Genomic DNA, 19,161 nt, shown 5'->3' with positions numbered 1-19,161 from the left:
CCGCAGCTTATAGAGTAAACACACTACATGTGCTTCTGCCAAATGACCATGCTCAAAATTCTTCTCAGGGAAGAACTCCTTGGTCAAGTGAGGGAGAACAATCTTAGTCGGGGACTGCTGCCACAGTCAGTCAAGATAGACAAGCAGGAGGCTGGGAGAACACAACAAGCCAGGCAGCTTCAGGAGGTGGAGAAGTCAACATTTAAGGTGTAACCCTTCTTCAGGACTGGGGGTGGGTGTAGAGAGAGCTGCAGATAAAGTGAGTGGCGGGGCAGGGTGACAAGTTGAGGATAGGTGAAGACAGGTAGAGGCTATGACCTGGTTGGTCAATGGGAGGAAACAGTCAGTCAAGAGCAACATTTCAGTGCAGGGCCTCAGACAGGAACAGACACCTGCTTGAGGCAGTCAAGATCATGTGTCCTGGGGAGTGGGCCACAGTCAATCTTGTGGCTCCAGTGTAACCAGCCCAGGGATTAGCAGTGAGTTAGTTGGGAGCTGGGGTATCTGTCAGGGGTCAGGTCCTACCGAATCGGTCAGGAGTGTAGGCCACAGTCAGTCTTGGGGAATCAGTTCCATGAAAGCGGAGGAGAGATTATCAGGGGTCATTGCTGTGGTTGGGAGGTCGGGGCAGTTAGTTTGTGAGGATTATAAACAGCATACTGGGATACAGAGAGGACAATATTGTGAAGAGCAGACACTCAATATATGAAGGTGGGAGACAGTAGTACATTGGAGGATCTGACATGATGGTCACCATCACTCTGGTTTCAACAGGGTTGGTGCAGTATGATGCTTGACATAGCTAAGCTGTAGGGCCAGAGCTTGGTGGGGGGTAACACTGGGAGATAAAGGTGTAAATGAAAGAGTTGGGTGAGAATGGGTGGAAGGTAGAACTAATAGAGTTGAGAGGAAATGCAAGGAAGAAAGAAACATGAAGATTTGTGAGGTCAGCTCAACCGACAGGCTGACCCTGAGGCTCACTCTGCAAACCGTGACCTTGACCTGCCTTCTATCCTCATCTGAATGGGAAATGGCTGCTGACAAACCAGAGTGGGTGCAGTGTGTGCACACAGGCTCTGTGAAAGAGAAGTCATCACAGGTCGAGGTCAGGGCTGTGGGCCACAATTCACAAAGATGATCCGAGATTGCAAAGAGCATAAAGTTGAGTTCCTGTCACCGTAAGCTGTAAATATTGACCAACCTGCACTGCTGCCTGTCTTGGGTGGCCTGGGGACTGGAGACAAGGTTTCAGTAATCCTACCACATTTATAATTCCCTGTTGTATTTGCTGTTCCTTCTCAATTTCTCAATTTCTCTTAGAGTGCATGGTATTAGGGGCAAAGTACTAACTTGCACTGAAAGTTGGTTGGCTGATAGGAAACAAAAAGTAGTGATAAACGGCTCCCTCTTGGAATGGCAGGCAGTGACCAGTGGGGTACTGCAGGGATCAGTGCTGGGACCGCAGCTTTTTACAATATATGTAAATGATATAGAAGATGATATTAGTAATAACATTAGCAAATTTGCTGATGATACTAAGCTGGGTGGCAGGGTGAAATGTGAGGAGGATGTTAGGAGATTACAGGGTGACCTTACGCTGAAAGACTGGAATGACTGGGCTTGTATACCCTTGAGTTTAGAAGACTGAGAGGGGATCTGATTGAGACATATAAGATTATTAAAGGATTGGACACTCTGGAGGCAGGAAACAAGTTTCTGCTGATGGATGAGTGCCGAACCAGAGGACACAGCTTAAAAATACGGGGTAGACCATTTAGGACAGAGATGAGGAGAAACTTTTTCACCCAGAGAGTGGTGGCTGTGTGGAATGCTCTGCCCCAGAGGGCAGTGGAGGCCCAGTCTCTGGATTCATTTAAGAAAGAGTTGGATAGAGCTCTCAAGGATAGTGGAGTCAAGGGTTATGGAGATAAGGCAGGAACAGGATACTAATTAAGGATGATCAGCCATGATCATATTGAATGGTGATGCAGCTCGAAGGGCAGAATGGCCTACTCCTGCATCTATTGTCTATTGTCTATTGTCTACCCCTTTGCACCTTGTTCACAGTGATATTGGTCTCTGCTGTGGTTGGATCCATGTTTCCAAAGAAACACAACAAATCCTTATGGAAGTGAGCAGTCAGCATTCCCTCACACACTGTGGGACATAGAGAACTCTGACAGGGAGGGCTAATGAAAAGCACTTCATGGACTTTTGACATCATGGCCCAGTGGTGCTGTGTAAATTACCCATAGTGTTAGGTGCGTTAGTCAGGGGTAAATATAGGGTAGGGGAATGAGTCTGGGTGGGTTACTCTTTGGAGGGTTGGTGTGGACTTGTGGGCTGAAGGGCCTGATTCTACACAGTAGGGAATCTAATCTTTGCAAAGCAACTAGTTGAATCTCTTTAGGAATTACAACTGAGTTTCTTGCTCGGTTATTACAGAGAGCATTTAAGATTCAACCTCACCAATGTAAGCCTGAAAGCCTCAAATAAAGTACACTGAGTAAAAGGGCAATGGTGCATCGTCTGGGCTTTTACAGTAATCCAGTCGTTTGAAGAGCATATCATGAATGCCAGCTTTCAGGTTTCTTTAATTAGCTAATTAATTTACATCCTCCAGTTACCGTGGTGTGTTTTTGAACTCACATCTTGAGGATAATAAAGGGATGAAGAACAATGCTGACCTTGTCAGTGATGTTCACATCCAGTGAAAGGATAAAAAGAAATCTCCAGGCGATGAGCCCAGGTCTCTGTCTTATTAGTGCAATGTCACCTCACCCATGTGAATATTTAAACATATAATAGTGAATATACAATAGGGGTTCTAACAAATTCCTCAAGTGACCTGGGTTCCAGGTGGCATTTATTATTATTCATTCATAGCATGTAGTTATCACTGGCTGGATAAGGGTTAGGGTTAGTGTTAGAGTTAGGTCTTGGACTGGGGTTAGGGTTAGGGTTAGGGTTCAAGTTAAGGTTAGGATTAGAGCTAGAGCTAGAGCTAGGGTTATGGCTTGGGTTAAGGTGGGGCCAAGGTAAAGAATCAGGGTTACGTTTAGGGCTAGGGCTAGTGTTAGGGCTTGGGCTAAGATTAAGGGTTAGGGTTAGGGTCGGGCTAGGGTTAGGGTGAGAGTTAAGGTTAGGGTTAGGGTTAGGGTTAGTGTTCGGGCTAAGGTTAGGGTTAGGTTTAGGGCTAGGGCTAGTGTTAGGGCTTGGGCTAAGATTAAGGGTTAGGGTTAGGGTCGGGCTAGGGTTAGGGTGAGAGTTAAGGTTAGGGTTAGGGTTAGGGTTAGTGTTCGGGCTAAGGTTAGGGTTAGGTTTAGGGCTAGGGTTGGGCTAGGTCTTGGACTAGGGTTGGGGCTCAAATTAATGTTCAGGTTGCATTTAGGGTTACGATTAGAGTTAGGATTAGGATTAGGGTTTGGGTTAAAGTTAGGGTTATGGCTTGGGTAAGGGATAGGGTTAGATTTAGGGTTAGATTTAGGGTTAGGGTTAGGGTTAGGATGAAAGAGCAGTGCTCCAAAAGCTTGTGATTTCAAATAAACCTGTTGGATGGGAATCCTGTGTCGTGTGACTTCTGACTTTATTGAACAAATGCAAGACCAAAACCAGCAATTAGAGAAATTCATTCTGTTCTCTTCTACTTTGTTTACCTCCTGCACTAAAACCCACCCAAAATGAAAATTAGCTCCAAGAAGCTCTCCTACATCCCAACTTCAGGTAGATCAATCCATGGAACAGAAACGCAAGTGACGTTGCAGTGGCATATGGCAGAATATCATTTGGACTCTCTAAACCATTGACCACTGTCACCATACATTGCAGCTGGTACAGGGCACAAATCCTCACAACATCCAGTGCCCGGCCATTCAGCGCACCATCTCGTGTGCAGCAAGATGCTCACTGTTGGACAAGTCAATATTTTGCTGAGATTGGGGATCACAGACCTTCCAGCTGATGATGTTGGGGAATGCTCATCAGAAGGATCGGTTCATAACTCGGTATTCTGAATGGACTCCTGGAAGAAGGGCTGTAGCCAAACCAGACCAATGCCTCCCAACTCACTCTGTCTGTCTTTTAACCGAGGAAAAGAGACAGTGACCACTGTAGATGATGGAGATTAGAGTCGAGAGTGTAATGCTGGAAAAGCACAGCAGGTCAGGTAGCGTCCGAGGAGCAGGAGAATCAACGTTTCGGGCATAAGCTCTTCATCAGGAACCAAGGAATGGTCAATGAAATTTGCCATGAAGAAGGGCAATCAGGAGGAAAGAAATGTGCCAATAATGATGCCCAACATTTTAGCTGCCTTTCTTTCCCATTTAATGGATTGTTTGTGTGCATAGGTTGTTACCAAGCCTGAAGCATACCCCTGGACTTGGTTATTGACAGCATCAATCTGAATTGCTTACTTCCTAGCTCGCCGGTATATCTTCCAATATGCTACCAGTATAACCACCAGGGGCAGGTAAAAGGATATGAGAGAGACCCAGGTAGCATAGGTCTGCTTCACCATGAGCCTACAGCTTCTATTGGTCAGCAAGTCAGGATCAACATCTAATCTGTGCAACATTATTGGGATAGCAGATTTTGCAGCAGCCACTGTCCAGCAAGCAAGGAGTAGAACAGCCACCTTACTGGGCAACATCTTAAAACGATATATCAGAGGGTGACACATGGCATAGTAACAGCCAAGAGCAATGCAACTCAGGTGAAGAATGGAGGCAGTGCCGAACAGCAGATCCAGGCTAGAATAGATTTGACAGAAGGTGGGTCCAAAGTGCTAGCATCCTTCAGTAGTCCTGCTCATGCTGTAGGGCATCACCATGATCGTGACAAAGAAATCAGCTATGGATAGTGACAGCACCAAAGCATTGGTTGCAGAGCGGAGCTGCTTAAAGTTAGTAACAACCAGAGCCATGAGGAGATCACCAGCCAAGGTGGCTGCCGCGGTGACCATTATAAAAAGATAAAGGCCAGTCCTGACTGTAGGTGTTCCAGTGCTTGATAAGCATCGGTTAGCTATTCTGCAGCCTGATGAGCTGGTGACATTGAATGAACCCGAGGTATCCTGCATGTTCAGAGAAACTTCAACCTGGAGAAAAATGGAGGCATAATTAGAAAAGACATCTGGGCCACATTTACTGTCAAATACAACCTGTTGTTTCTGTGAATTCCATCCACTCTGGCTGAGCTGACCCTGTGACACTCATCCGAGATACATTCTACATCTTTTACTTGCTTCCTCCCAAGAGTTGGGTGACACTGGAATTTATTTCCCATCCCTAGTTACCCAATGAAGGTGGACGCAGCATTCGTTTCTGAAAAATGAACAGTTTGCTTTACCAGGTCATTTCAGATTCAATCACTTCGCTGCAGGACTGAAGTGACATGTAACACAGACTGGGAAAAAAGACAGGTTTCCTTCCCCTAAAGGTGCAGAGCAAGATCATCTCTAATATGAGAGGTCCCATCATAAGCCTGAAAACAGCAGGGAAGAACCTGTTCTTAAATCTGTTGGTGTGTGTTTTCAAACCTTTGTATCTTCTGCCCAATGAAAGAGGGTGGAAGAGAGTATAACCTGGTGGGGGGGGGGGTCTTTGATTATTTTGGCTGCTTTCCCAAGGCAGCGGGAAGCATCGCCAGAGTTAATGGATGGAAGACTGGTTTTCATGGTGGACTGGGCTGTGTTCATCACTCTCTGTAATTTCTTGTGGTGTTGGGTACAGCAATTGCCAGAACAAGCTGTGATGCATCTGAATGGGATGCTTTCCATGGTACGTCAATAAAAATTGGTAAGAATCATTGTGGACATGCAGAATTTCGTTAGCCTCCTGAGGAAGTAGAGGCGTTAGTGCTCAGCAATTATGTTCTGGGCAAAAAGATCCATGGATAACTTCTCAACCCACTACTAACAAAACTCTTGACTGGCCAATTAATAGCTGTTGAAGGGCCAAAACTCTCCAAGAACCCTTTTAACAGCCTTCCCAGCAAAGAAAGTAGTGTCAAAAACAGAAGTTGCTGGAAAAGCTCAGCAGGTCTGGCAGCATCTGTGCAGAGAAATCAGAGTTAATGTTACTGGTCTGGTGACCCTTCCTCTTCACAGATGCTGCCAGACTTGCTCAGCTTTCCCAGCAACTTCCATTTTTCGTTTCTGATTTACAGTATCCACAGTTCATTCGGTTTTTATTTGGTAAAGAAAGCAGCTCCTGTCCCAACAGGGAAACCAGTGCAGCCTGCCTCCTTGTAATTGAATGGCATCCATTTGTCTCAATCTGGTGGCAATTGGGAAGGCAAGATTGGGGACCAGGAAGTTGTAGCCAAATACCAACTATCTGCCCTTGATCTTCATCACCCCTTTTTCGTCATGACCCCCAAACCGTGACTCCTGAAAGTCTTCCACTCCCTTCCTTGTCAGTTCAGCCCTTTATGGCTTCATTACCATGGGCTCCAGTGATATCCCAAAAGCTCCCAGAATCCAATGTGTGAGCAGCTTGGAGGGAGAGCAGGGCTACTTCATTGAGAAGGCTCCTAATTGGATGTGATCTTCACTGGTCAGCACTTTAAACATCCAATTATTCTTCGAATTATTTAAACTTCTCACTGGTGAGGACTGCTGACATGGCCCACACCCCTACTTCATGCACAAATCCCAGCTTCAGATTCAACACACCATTTCATCAACTCAAACTTACCTTTAACATAACAAAACCTAACTGCTATACTTACTTCTTTTCCCTAATTTTGGAACAATGGATTTATTTGCCCTGCTCTTTCCATCATATGTTCACTGCTTTAGGAATTTAAAATAAATGTAAGTTTGTGAAAAGCTTCAAACGTTGCCTCAGGAATTTTTCTTTTGTTTCAGAAATATACTTTATTCATGGAAATATCTTGATGTACATGCAGTCAATAAAGCAGTTCGGTTCAGTACAGGAACATATAAAGAAACAAACTCTATCCAACAAAGAAACCAAAGGCATTTCTTATCTGTACAAGACTATGTTTACATCCATTTGAGACACCAGGAGGGTCTGGTAACTGAATGGACCCCATTTAACTTCAGCAGAAAGACCTCAGACAGTGGTCTTTCCCCACTGCTGCCCCAAGCTTTAGTGCATCCCTCAGCACGTAGTCCTGAACCTTGGAATGTACCAGTCTGCAACACTCAGTCGAGGTCAACTCAAAACTCTGAAGTTTCGGGCAGACTGAAGACCACCTTTCACCAGGTCAATGGTCCTCCAGGCATAGTTGATGTTTCTCTCAGTGTGCGTCCGGAGAACAGTCCGTAGAGCACAGACCCCTTCGTCATGGAGTTGCTCCGGACGAACCTCAACTTCTAGCAAGAGATGTGTTACAGTCTCTACCTCTCCCCCACAACCACTTCAAGGGCAGCACAGACAGTCCAGCCTCACATGAAGGATCTCACAGACTGTGGTCTTCTCACCACCAACCAAGCAATGAATTGGTGCTTGTTCAAAGTTCTGGTGAATATCACCTCCTAAATGCCAGATATTTTAATCATGACAGAGAATGTTCATTTCGAGGGAGATTGAAATGAGTTTAGGACAACTAGCGATGGGAACCCTTTGAACCTTGATGACTCATTGACTTTAGGCCAAGAAAATAGTTTGCAGTTTGACTTTCAATATTTGCTCTCTCTCCCTGATCAATGACGATGTCGTTCCTGGAGTGCAGCCAGAATGCAAATGCTTAAGCCAACAGTCTAATTTGCATTTTGATTATTTTTACAATGACACTGTGTTTTGAGAATGCTAAAACTCACCTTTAGCACGGTCAATCCCTTCACCCATTTCCTCAGAGGACAAGGGCAGCAAGTGAAGAGAAAGATCTATAACAGAACTGCTTTAGGGACTATGTATGTGCATAAAGATGTATGAATAAAGTAAATTATTGAAATTTTTAAAAATGCGTCATTTCCAGACAAAGAACATGTCCCGCATGTTCTCAGTCAGGTCCACCGATGTCATGTTGGTGTTCTTCTCTGACCACTGCCTCCTGCTAGCTGACTGCCATTTACAGGACGACCAGCCAGCAGGGCAGGGAATGTGGAAGCTAAATGGGAAACTGTTGACCCCAGAACATAATGAGGAGCTCAATTGGGATTACCCAGATTGGAGAACTGGGAAGCCCCTCTTTGAGTCTTCAGCAGACTGGTGGGAGACAGTCAAGGGGAACACTAAGAGGTTCTTTATCCTCAAAGATGTTCAGAAGGTGTGTGTGTGTGAGAGAGAGAGAGACAGGGAAAACTGTCCAAACTCCAGAAAACCATGCAGAACCGTCTCCTGCTGCAGACAATGGGGGTCAATGTCATGGAGGATCTCCAAGAGCCAGCAAGCCTCACTCTTTGCCTAAGAATCCTCCAAGATAATCTTCTGGCCCAGGATCCACATGTTGGAGCAGGATAGGAGGTCCTTGTGTCTCTTCTTCTAGAAGGTGCACAGGGAGAGCTCTGTGCCCAGCAGCCTGAAGGAAGAAGATGGCTCAGCAATGTCATCTCAACCTCATATCCTAAGGATCTGCAAATTCTTACATTCCAGATTCTATGACAGGAATCCCACAGATAGCACAGCCTCACAGTCGCTCCTGTTCTCTATCGTGGTGGTCTTAAGACAGCTGGGAGAGGCTGAAAGTCGACGTTTCAGGTATAACCCTTCTTCAGGACTGGATGGGGAGCTACAGATAGTGGTGGGGAGAGAAGCAAATTGGTGAGGTAGTGATAGGTGAATACAGATGGTGGGTACAACCTGGTTGGTCGATGGGAGGAATGAATCCAGTTGGTAGCTGGAAGGAAGGGTCGGTAGGTGGAATGGAAGGGAGGAGGTGGGGCTGGAAAGGGAACCAGAGGATTGCTGGGAAGGTTATTTGAAATTGTAGAACTCAATGTTAATTCCTCTAGGCTGTAGGCTGCCCAGGAAGATGAGCTGTTGTTCCTCCAATTTGTGGTCTGATTCACTGCAGCAATGGAGGAAGCTGAGGATGGACATGTCTGAGGGGGAGGGGGAGGGGGAACTGAAAAGGGCAGTGACCAGGAGGTCAGGCTGGCTGTGTCAGGCCCGTCAAAGATGCTCAGTAAAATGGTCACCTAGTCTATATTGGATCTCACCAATGTAGTGAAGACCACATTGGCAGCACCAGATGTAGTAGACTAGTTTGGAGGAGATGCAGGTGAGCCTCTGTCTCACCTGAAAGGACTTTTGGGGACTTTGAGTGGAGGTGAGGGATAGGGTGGATGGTAGGTGTTGCATCTTTCTCGCTAACAGGGCAAGGTACTGTGGGGTTTGGAAGGATGAGGAGAATGGCACGAACCAGGGAGTGGTAAAGGGAACAGTCCTCGCTGAAGGCAGAGAGGGGTAGGGAGGGGAAGATGCTTTGGGTGGTGGGGTCTAATTGGAGTTGGTGGAAGTGTTTAAGGATGATGCATTGGACGTGGAGGCTGTCTTTATTGCATTTGGAAGGGGTGTGAGTTTAGACAAGTGAAGCTGGGAATGGAGGAGATGTGGTCGAGGACTGTCTAGATGACAGAAGGGGGGAAAGACCGTTGTTTGAAATAGGAGGACATGTGGGATGTTTGGGAGTGGAACATCTCCTCGTCAGAGCAGATGCAATGGAGACGGAAGAATTGGGAAAATGGGATGGATTTCTTGCAGGATACTGGGTGGGAGGAGGTGTAGTCCAGGTAGTTATGGGAGTCATTGGGTTTATAATAAACATCATCCTTAAACTGTCACCGAAGATGGAAATGGAGAGGTCAAGAAAGGGAATGGAGGTGTCCGAGATGGACCAAGTGAATTTAAAGGCAGGGTGGAAGTTGTGTGTGAAGTCAATGAACTGCACTAGTTCAGCCTGGGTGCAGGACGCTGCACCGATGCAGTCATTGATGTAATGGCAGAAGAGTTGGGGAATAGTACTGGTGTACATACTGAATAAAGACTGTTCGATGTAGCTGACAAAGAGGTACATGTAGCTAATGCCCACGCAAATGGCAAGCTCATGGATTTGGAGGAAATGGGAAGAATTGAAGGAAAAGTTATTGAGGGTGAGGACTAATTCGGCAAGACAGTTATCACTGAATGAGCTGAGCAATGCCTTCGGGTCCCTAGAAAGGAATAATCTTCCTGGAAGCGACAGCTTACTGGCCGAGTTGCATTCAGCTCTGTGGGACCTGATTGGCCAGGACTTGCTGGAGGTGTGTGCTTCTGTCAGTTAGCATGTATGGATCCATGAGGAAAGGTATGAGCACCCTCATCTACAAGCAGAAGGGGGAGAGGGAGGAAATTAGAAACTGGTCACTGCTGAATGAATGTACAAAATCCTGTCTAAGGTCATTGCCAACCGGGTCAGATCTGTCCTGGGATCAGTGACCCACCTAGACCAAACCTGTGCTCTACCAGACAGGATGATCTCTGAGAGTTTTGTGTTCCTCAGGGATACAATCGCCTACATGCAAGACAGGAGGGTATCTCATCTGTTTGGACCAGGAGGTCTTCAACGGGATAATGCACACGTACATATGGAACATGGTCTCCATAATGGGCTGGCGGGGGGCAGGAATTTGCAATTAGATCCGACTGCTCTTCACCAACATCATTAGCATAGTCTCAATCAATGGGTGGGAATCAGAAAGCGTCCCGGTCAGATCCAGAGTCAGGCAGGGCTGCCCCCTCTCTCCTGCCTTGTTTGTGTGTTGTGTAAAGTCCTTTGCTGAGTCAATCAGGAAGGATACGAGCCTGACAGCTGCCTCTCCACAGCAAGTAAAGACCTGGTCATCAGGTGTGAGACACCCTCTCTGTTGTACGGAATGCAGGTTTGACCCACTCCCTGAACCAGTGCCATTGCAGTTAACCGAGCCATGTTTCAGTTTATCTGGAGGCCTGAGGTAGACCATGTCTGCGGGACACCATGTATGGATATCTGGATAAGGGGGGAGGGGTGGGTGAACAACATACTCAACGCTGCCCTCATCCTGATAGCCAACTTTGTGTGGCTGCATAAAGCTGTGCATAGTGTCGCTGTGTAGTGAGGTTGCTACCTGTCCCCAGGGTTGCGAAGGATGGGACTGGCCTCATTACTGTGGTACGCTCCCAGTAGTTAGACCGTTCCTTATCACTTGTCTTTCGTGGAGTAATTTGCAAAGAAAAGCAACTTTGGCAAGTTCATCAGGAAGTGGTCAGCACACAGCATCCATAGCTTCCTGCGGGAAACGGAATCTGTCGGGTGGATCCTGTCAGGTTGTTCCTTGAACAGATTGTCAAAGCCATTTGGCAGAATGCCTCATCACCAGAACTTTCCAACATTGCTTGGCTGGTGGTGAGAAGGATCTCATTCTCTTGGAGATCCTTCATGCCTCTTGGCAGCACCACCACATGCAGCCCTCGAAGCAGCTGCAGGGGGTGTAGAGACTGTACACATCTCCTGCTGGAATGTCCTTTTGCAAAGGAAACCTGGAGAGAGGTGCAGTGGTTTTTGACAAGGTTCATCCTGAGCAGCTCTGTAACGCGGGCCTCTTTGCTCGATGCTCTGCTCACCAAGACAAACATCGGCTGCACATGGATGACCATCAACTCAGTGAAAGATGCCGTTTGGTCTGCCCAAAGCTTCCAGAGCAAGGAGTTGACTCTTACTAAGTGTTGTAGACTGGCACATTCCAAGGTGCTGGACGATGTGCTGAGGGATGCACTAAAGCTTGAGGAACTGCCACCAAGGTGCTATGGAGAAAGACCACTGTCTAAGGTCTTTCTGCTGAGGTACAATGGGGGTCCATTCAGTTATCAGACCCTCCTGGTACCTCGAATACATGAATTGTACAGTATGTAAATATAATCTTGTATAAGTAAGAAATACCATGGGTCTGTTTGCTCTCCATGTGTAAAGACTGTACAGAGTCAAACTGCTGAAGTGACTATGCATATGTATAAAGCTTTTTATAAATATAAAAATTTACTTTTAAAAGGAAAGTCATTTCTAGAGAAAAGGCCGAAACACCTCAAACACAATCAGTGATTGTCAATAAATCGTGATGCGATATCCACAGCTTCAAAGTGAATTTTGAAACATATAACATTTTAAACATTTAAAACTTTTCAACATTTTGAGGAAATACTCTGAGCTTGCCAGCCCTTTAATTCAAAAGTTAACATAGAAAATGTTGGAGAAATTCGGGAGGCCTGCTGACATCTGTGGAGAGGGAAAGTTGTGAAAAGGAGTCATACCAGATCCGAAGCATTAACTCTGTTTCTCTCTCCACACGTGCTGCTAGACCCAGCTAGGTTTCTCCAGCTATATCAGAATTCTATTTTGTTTCTATTTAGGCCTTTTCCTTCCCTTCTCTTCTCCTTCCTCCCAACTTTCCAACTCTTCCAGTGTGCCCATGGGTAACAGGCGATGTTGGAGAGGGAATGAACTGTAGTTGGCCCCCTTTTTATTTCCCACTCTTGTCCCACCTCCCCTATCCATTTCTCTCCTTGATTTTTCAATTTAAAATAACTGGCACAGTTATAGTAGCACACGGGAAAATATTGCATAACAGGAGTTAGCTGGCACATCTCAAAGAGACCAAATTTTCAGCCTACATACTCCTGGTTCTGCAGTACTGGAGTTTGGGCCCACAGTAACTGATGTAACCTGATGAAGGAGCATCACTCCAAAAGCTCGTGTGCTTCCAATTAAACCTGTTGGACTATAACCTGGTGTTGTGTGATTTTTAACTTTGTACACCCCAGTCCAAAACACCAGCATCTCCAAATCATGCTGTAATGTCATACATTCTCCAGCAGAGAGCAGCTCTCACCCGAATGATGCATAAAAATCAAAGAAATTCAAACTGATTATCAAAACTGAAAAAATACAACATGCATTTGTCATAACGTAGGACTTTGAAATTTATAATTCAGAGACTGATCGTTATGCTTAAAAAATGTTGAAATGCCTTTTCATTAATGGTCTTTATAAAGTTACGACATTGTTTCATCACAGCAACAATGCATGTATCAACGTATTCTACACATGAGTGCATTAGAAAATAGAGACGATTAGTATGATAGATACATTATTTTTATTCTTTTACAGTTTGAGGGTGTTTCTGTTGAGGCTACCTACCCTAGATTGCCCATGAGAAGGTGGGAATGAGCTGCCTTCTTGAACCGCGACAACTCATCTGCTGTGGGTTGACCCACAATGCCCCTGGGGAGGGAATTCTAGGTTTTTGACCCAGTGGCAGTAAAGGAATGGCGATATATTTCCATGTCAGGATGGTGAGTGGCTTGGAGGGGAACCAGCAGTTGACAGTTTTCTCGTGTGTCTGCTGCCAAATCAACGTAAATCACATCAAATGCGTTGCCCTCGCCATTTTTCCTGGACACCACTTTAAAAAAAATTCAATCAAGTATGAAAAAAAATCAATTCAAACTCAGGTTCTTATAAGAGAGAGATTGCAGGGAGACAGAGTCAACCAGAAAACCTCTGCTGAATCAGGGAACCTCCACCCCTAGCAGCTTTCTTTGACCAGAAGCTTCAAACAGACAGCTTGCTTAAAACCAAACCAGAAAAAACTGGGAAAACTGGCCACTCCCCTTTCGTTGTACAAGTGCTTTTCAAAATAAACTTAAAAGCCTTTCCAAGTAAATATTTCCAGACATATAGGAACCTCTGTCTTTTACGATCCCTCTTGAAAAAAAAACAAGGACACCATAAGCTTATTAAAGGGGCAGCATCATCACAGACCTTTCTTTGGATCTGAAAGGGGCTGAAAAATTACTGTTTTTCTACCTTCGGCAGAGACAGAGAAGGATTGAGTGGAACAGATTGTGAGAATGCCAAGGATAAAGGACAACGGAGGGCTTGTGGTGGTAAAGGAGTGACAGAGATGTCAGATAGGTGTAAATGATATATGTGGGAGGAGAAAGTGGAGCCACTTTGTTGAGAGCAACATCAATAAGATACAAACAAGACACTGTCCTGTGCTGGGGGAGGGTGAGTAAGAAAAAAGGAGGGCAGAGGTTATTCAACTCAATAGTGAGTCCTAGAGGCTGTAAAGTGCCTCAGTGAAAAAATGAGAAAAGAAGAAAAAGTTGTTCTTCCAGTTTGCATTGAGTTTCATTGGAACACTGTAGCAGGCCCAGGATGGAAATATTATCATGGGAGTGAGATAGTTTATTGAAATGGCAAGCAATAGGAAGGTTGGGCTCATTATTTCAGACAGATCAAAAATATTCCACTAGGCAGCTACCTAGTCTGCGTTTTTTTTTACACCAAAAGAAATCTGAAGGAGAGCAGAAAACAGCACTGAAGGCTTTGTTGGTGTGTCAGTGAAAGAGCTACGGGTATTGGCCTGAGTCTAATGCAAACAAGAACTGTACCACACATCCCACAAAGAGACAGACAGAACTGAGACCCTATGGTACCCATGGCCAAACCTTTGACTTGAGATGAGTTAAAAGAGAAAATCTTCAAAAGTGAGAATGAGCTTAGCCAGGTGAAGGGAGTAGATAGTGGAGGGGACTGTTCAGGTCTCTTTTCAAGATAGAAATGGAGAGCTTTCAAAGAATCGTGATGGTGTGTGGATGTGCAGATGGATTGCACATCAGTGGGGAAAAGGAGGCAGCTAAGGCAAGAAAACGGGACATTGTGGAACCAATGTAAAGTATCGAAAGAATGACGAATTTAAATGGGAAGAGGCTGAACAAGGGGTGAAAATAAAATCAAGATAGGAAGAAAGCACAAGGGTCATGGATGGGGTAAATAGACAAAGTCATTTCCCTGGGGTGGGGGAGTGCAGAACTAGAGGGCATAGGTTTAGGGTGAGAGGGGAAAGATATAAAAGAGACCTAAAGGGCAACTTTTTCACATAGAGGGTGGTGTGTATATGGAATGAGTTGCCGGAGGAAGTTGTAGAGGCTGGTACAATTGCAGCATTTAAATGGTAGTTGGATGGGTATATCAATAAAAAGGGTTTAGAGAGATATGGGCCAAGTGCTGGCAAATGCGACTAGGTTAACTTACAATATCTGGTTGGCATGGACAAGTTGGACTGAAGGGTCTGTTTCTGTGTTGTACAGCTCTATGACCCTGTGACTCTAAATAAGTTCAATGGGTCAGGACAAGGCTGACAGCCCCACTTGTGGATTTTGGGAATGCAGTAGAAGTGGGAGGTGCCGGTAAAGATCGCAACCCCTGGGAGGGGTCTCTCAGTTCTGCGATCAGGAAGACAAATACAAAGTTAGCATTAATTTCAAGAAGATTAGAATTCAAGAACAAAGATATACTGCTGAGGCCATATAAGGAATATTGTGTATTTGGAATATTGTGAGCAGTTTTGGGCCCTGTACCTAAGATTAGATTAGATTCCCTACAGTATGGAAACAGGGCCTTTGGCCCAACAAGTCCACACCAACCCTCCAAAGAGTAACCCATCCAGACCCCTTCCCCTACCCTATATTTAAGCCTGACTAATGCACCTAACACTATGGGCAATTTAGCATGACTAATTCGCCCGACCTGCATGTCTTTGGATTGTGGGAGGAAACGCACGCAGACAGGGGGAGAATGTGCAAACTCCATGCAGACAGTCAACCAAGGGCGGAATCGAACTCAGTTCCCTGGTGCTGTGAGGCAGCAGTGCTAACCACTGAGCCACCGTGCTGCCTTAGAAAGGAGGGTTCATCTAAGGAAGGATGGGCTAGCCTTGGAGGAGGTCCAGAGGAGGTTTACAAGAATAATCTTAGGGATGAAAGGCTTGTCATCTGCGGAGCACTTGAGGAATCTAGTTCTAAACGTGATGGAGTTGAGAAGGATGAGGAGGAGATTTGATTAAAATTTATAGAATACTGAGAGACCTGGATTGAGTGCATGTGGAGAGTCTAGAACCCGAGGGCACAGCCTCAGAGTGAAGGGATCACTCTTTAGAACTGAGATGAGGAGAATTCTTTCAGCCAGAGGGTGGTGAATCTGTGGAACCCATTGCCACAGAAGGCCTTGGAGTCCCAGTGTGGTTAAAGTCAAAAGTCACATGACACTGGGTTATAGTCCAACAGCTTTATTTGAAAATGCAAGCTTTTGGAGCCTCACTCCTTCTTCAGGAGCTGGTGAGAGAGGATATGTTGGACACAGAAATTATAAGTGAAAGGTCAAAGGGTCATACAATGGATGCAAATGTATTGAACAAACCTAGATGGTTAACTGTGGTTAAAACACAGGCAAACACTAACAAGGCCTCATGCCTAGAATGCATTGTCTGAACTAGGATGTCAGCTCTTTTATAACTGGTAAAACCTTAAATTACCTTGGGGCAGTGACTAGAAAGAAGTTCTGGGATTTACATATTAATGAATCGAAACCTGTATCTCCATTCTAATTGATTAAAGACTTAACAGCAATCTAAGTTTGTTCAATACATTCCCATCAGTTGTATGATACTTTGATCTTTACTTCTAAATTCAGTGTCCAATATATCCTCTCTCACTATCACCTGAAGAAGGAGTGAGGCTCCAAAAGCTTATATTTTCAAATAAACCTGTTGGACTATAACCCACTGTCGTGTGATTTTTGACTTTGCCCATCCCAGTCCAATACCAGCACCTTCACATCCTGTGCAGTTAAGAAAGAGATAAACAGGTTCTTGATTAATAAGGGAGCAAGGAGCCCAGGGAGAAGGCAGGAAAATGGAGTTGAGAAACATATCAGCCAATGACAGACCAGTCAGGTTGGGCTGAATGGCCTAATTCAGCTCCTTTATCTTACGTCCTTATGATCTAATTAATTAATGTTCCCCTGGTTTAATGCACACTGAAACAGACTAGATTAAACTTTACTTGATCCAGAATTAACTGAGCACTGAAAACTGAAAATTATATCCGTTCTCCAAAATGGTCTCACCTTATCTTTATAAGCCCGGATGTTGTAATTCTTTCTGAATTAAATCAAAATTGAAAGGTAGTTACTTCTTAAAGAAAACACATTTGTATCTCTCATAATGTATTTACTCCTCTTGTCACATTGTTTTTGGGTACGTTTTAAAAAGAGCTTACAGCAAATAGTTTTGGAAGCGTAAGTTAATGTAAAGAAAATCAATGTGTGGAATTGTTTTATAAGAATACTGAAAATATTGGCAGGTTCAATTGAAACATTCAAGAGGACATTAGAGGATTATCTAAATTGAAACAATGTTTGGGGTTATGGGAAACAGTCAGGAAATTGACATCAAGTTGAAATGCCAAAAAAGCCAGTACAGAAACGATGGGCTGACTGGACTCCTATCCCATAACAGTTCTGTGAGCATGTGGCATCAAGGTTTGAGTCAGTGGTGAGTGCACAGAAGTAGGTCACACACAGGGTGTAACCCTGTACTTCTAGAATATTCCACTAGGGGTGACCTGCACCAGGGGAAGCAGAGAGACCAAAAATGAAGCCCTATTCCAGCATAAGCAACTGAGTGAACGAAGAAAGGAAATCATTGATATGCGTAAATACCAAAATGGAGGAGAACAGCTTTCCTGAATGAACAGACACAGAGAGAGACTCAAAGAGGCTGAAGTTGACAAGACTTTAGAGGGAAAATTTGAGAAAGGGCCAGGTTAGAAGTCAATCATCTCAGCTCCGGGATATCTCTACAGGAGCTCCTCAGGGTAATGTCCTTGGCCCAATATCCTTGCTTCCTTTCCCTTCATTATAAAGTTAGAAGTGTGGATGTTCACTGATAATTGTACAACGTTCCATGACTCTCATGACTTGGATTGATAAGTGACAAGTAATATTCATGTAAAAATAAATAAGTCCCCTGGGCCAGATGGGATTTATCCTAGGATGCTCTGGGAAGCCAGGGAGGAGATTGCCGAGCCTTTGGTTTTGACCTTTGTGTCACTATTGTCTACAGGAATAGTGCCAAAAGACTGGAGGATAGCAAATGTTGTTTCTTTGTTCAAGAAGGGGAGTAGAGACAGCCCTGGAAATTATAGACCTGGGAGCCCTACTTCGGTTGTGGGTAAAGTATTGGAAAGGTATATAAGAGATAGGATTTATAATCATCTAGAGAGGAATAAGTTGATTAGGGGTAGTCAACACAGTTGGTGAAGGGTAGGTCATGCCTCACAAACCTTATTGAGCTCTTTGAGAAGGTGACCAGAGAGGTGGGTGAGGATAAAGCGGTTGATATGGTGTATATGGATTTCAGTGAGGTGTTTGATAAGGTTCCCCATGGGAGGCTATTGCACAAAATATACAGGCATGGGATTGAGGGTGATTTAACAGTTGGATCAAAAATTGGCTAGCTGAAAGAAGACAGAGGGGGTGGATGATGGGAAATATTCATCCTGCAATTCAGTTACTAGTAGGGTACCGCAAGAATCTGTTTTGGGTCCACTGTTGTTTGTCATTTTTATAAATGATCCGGATGAGGGCGTAGAAGAATGGGTTAGTAAATTTACAGATAACACTACGGTCAGTGGAGTTGTGGATAGTGCTGAAGGATGTTGCAGGTTACAGAGGGACATAGATAAGCTGCAGAGCTGGGTTGAGAGGTGGCAAATGGAGTTTAATGAGGAAAAGTGTGAGGTGATTCACTTTGGAAGGAGCAACAGGAATAAAGAGTACTGGGCTAATGGTAAGATTCTTGGTAGTGTAGATGAGCAGAGAGATCTCAATGACCCGGTACATAGATCTTTGAAAGTTGCCACCCAGGTTGATAGGGTAGTTAAGAAGACATATGGTGTGTTAGTTTTTGTTGGTAGAGGGATTGAGTTTGGAACCATGAAGTCATGCTGCAGCTGTACAAAAACTATGGTGCGGCTGCACTTGGAGTATTGTGTAGAGTTCTGGTCACTGCATTATAAGAAGGATATGGAAGCATTGGAAAGGGTGCAGAGGAGATTTACTAGGATGTTGCCTGGTATGGAGGGAAAGTCTTATGAGGAAAGGCTGATGGACTTGAGGCTGTTTTCGTTAGAGAGACGGTGGTTGAGAGGTGACTTAATTGAGACATATAAGATAATCAGAGGGTTAGATAGAGTGGACAGGGAGAGCTTTTTTCCTCAGGTGTTGATGGCTAGCATGAGGGGACATAGCTTTAAATTGAGGGCTGATAGATATAGGGCAGATGTCAGAGGTAGTTTCTTTACTCAAACAGTGGTCGGGACATGGAACACCCTG

At 44.8% G+C, this 19,161-nt stretch overlaps 1 pseudogene; it reads right to left on the bottom strand.

The window, feature by feature from the left end:
- LOC140480142 (trace amine-associated receptor 1-like) overlaps positions 1-19,161 on the bottom strand; it is a 52,116-nt pseudogene that overhangs the window by 27,594 nt on the left and 5,361 nt on the right.

The sequence above is a fragment of the Chiloscyllium punctatum genome, chromosome 1, assembly GCF_047496795.1.
Source record: "Chiloscyllium punctatum isolate Juve2018m chromosome 1, sChiPun1.3, whole genome shotgun sequence".
Lineage (NCBI taxonomy): Eukaryota > Metazoa > Chordata > Chondrichthyes > Orectolobiformes > Hemiscylliidae > Chiloscyllium > Chiloscyllium punctatum.
Note: the sequence above shows the minus strand (reverse complement) of the source record. Positions and strands in the feature narration are given on the sequence as shown.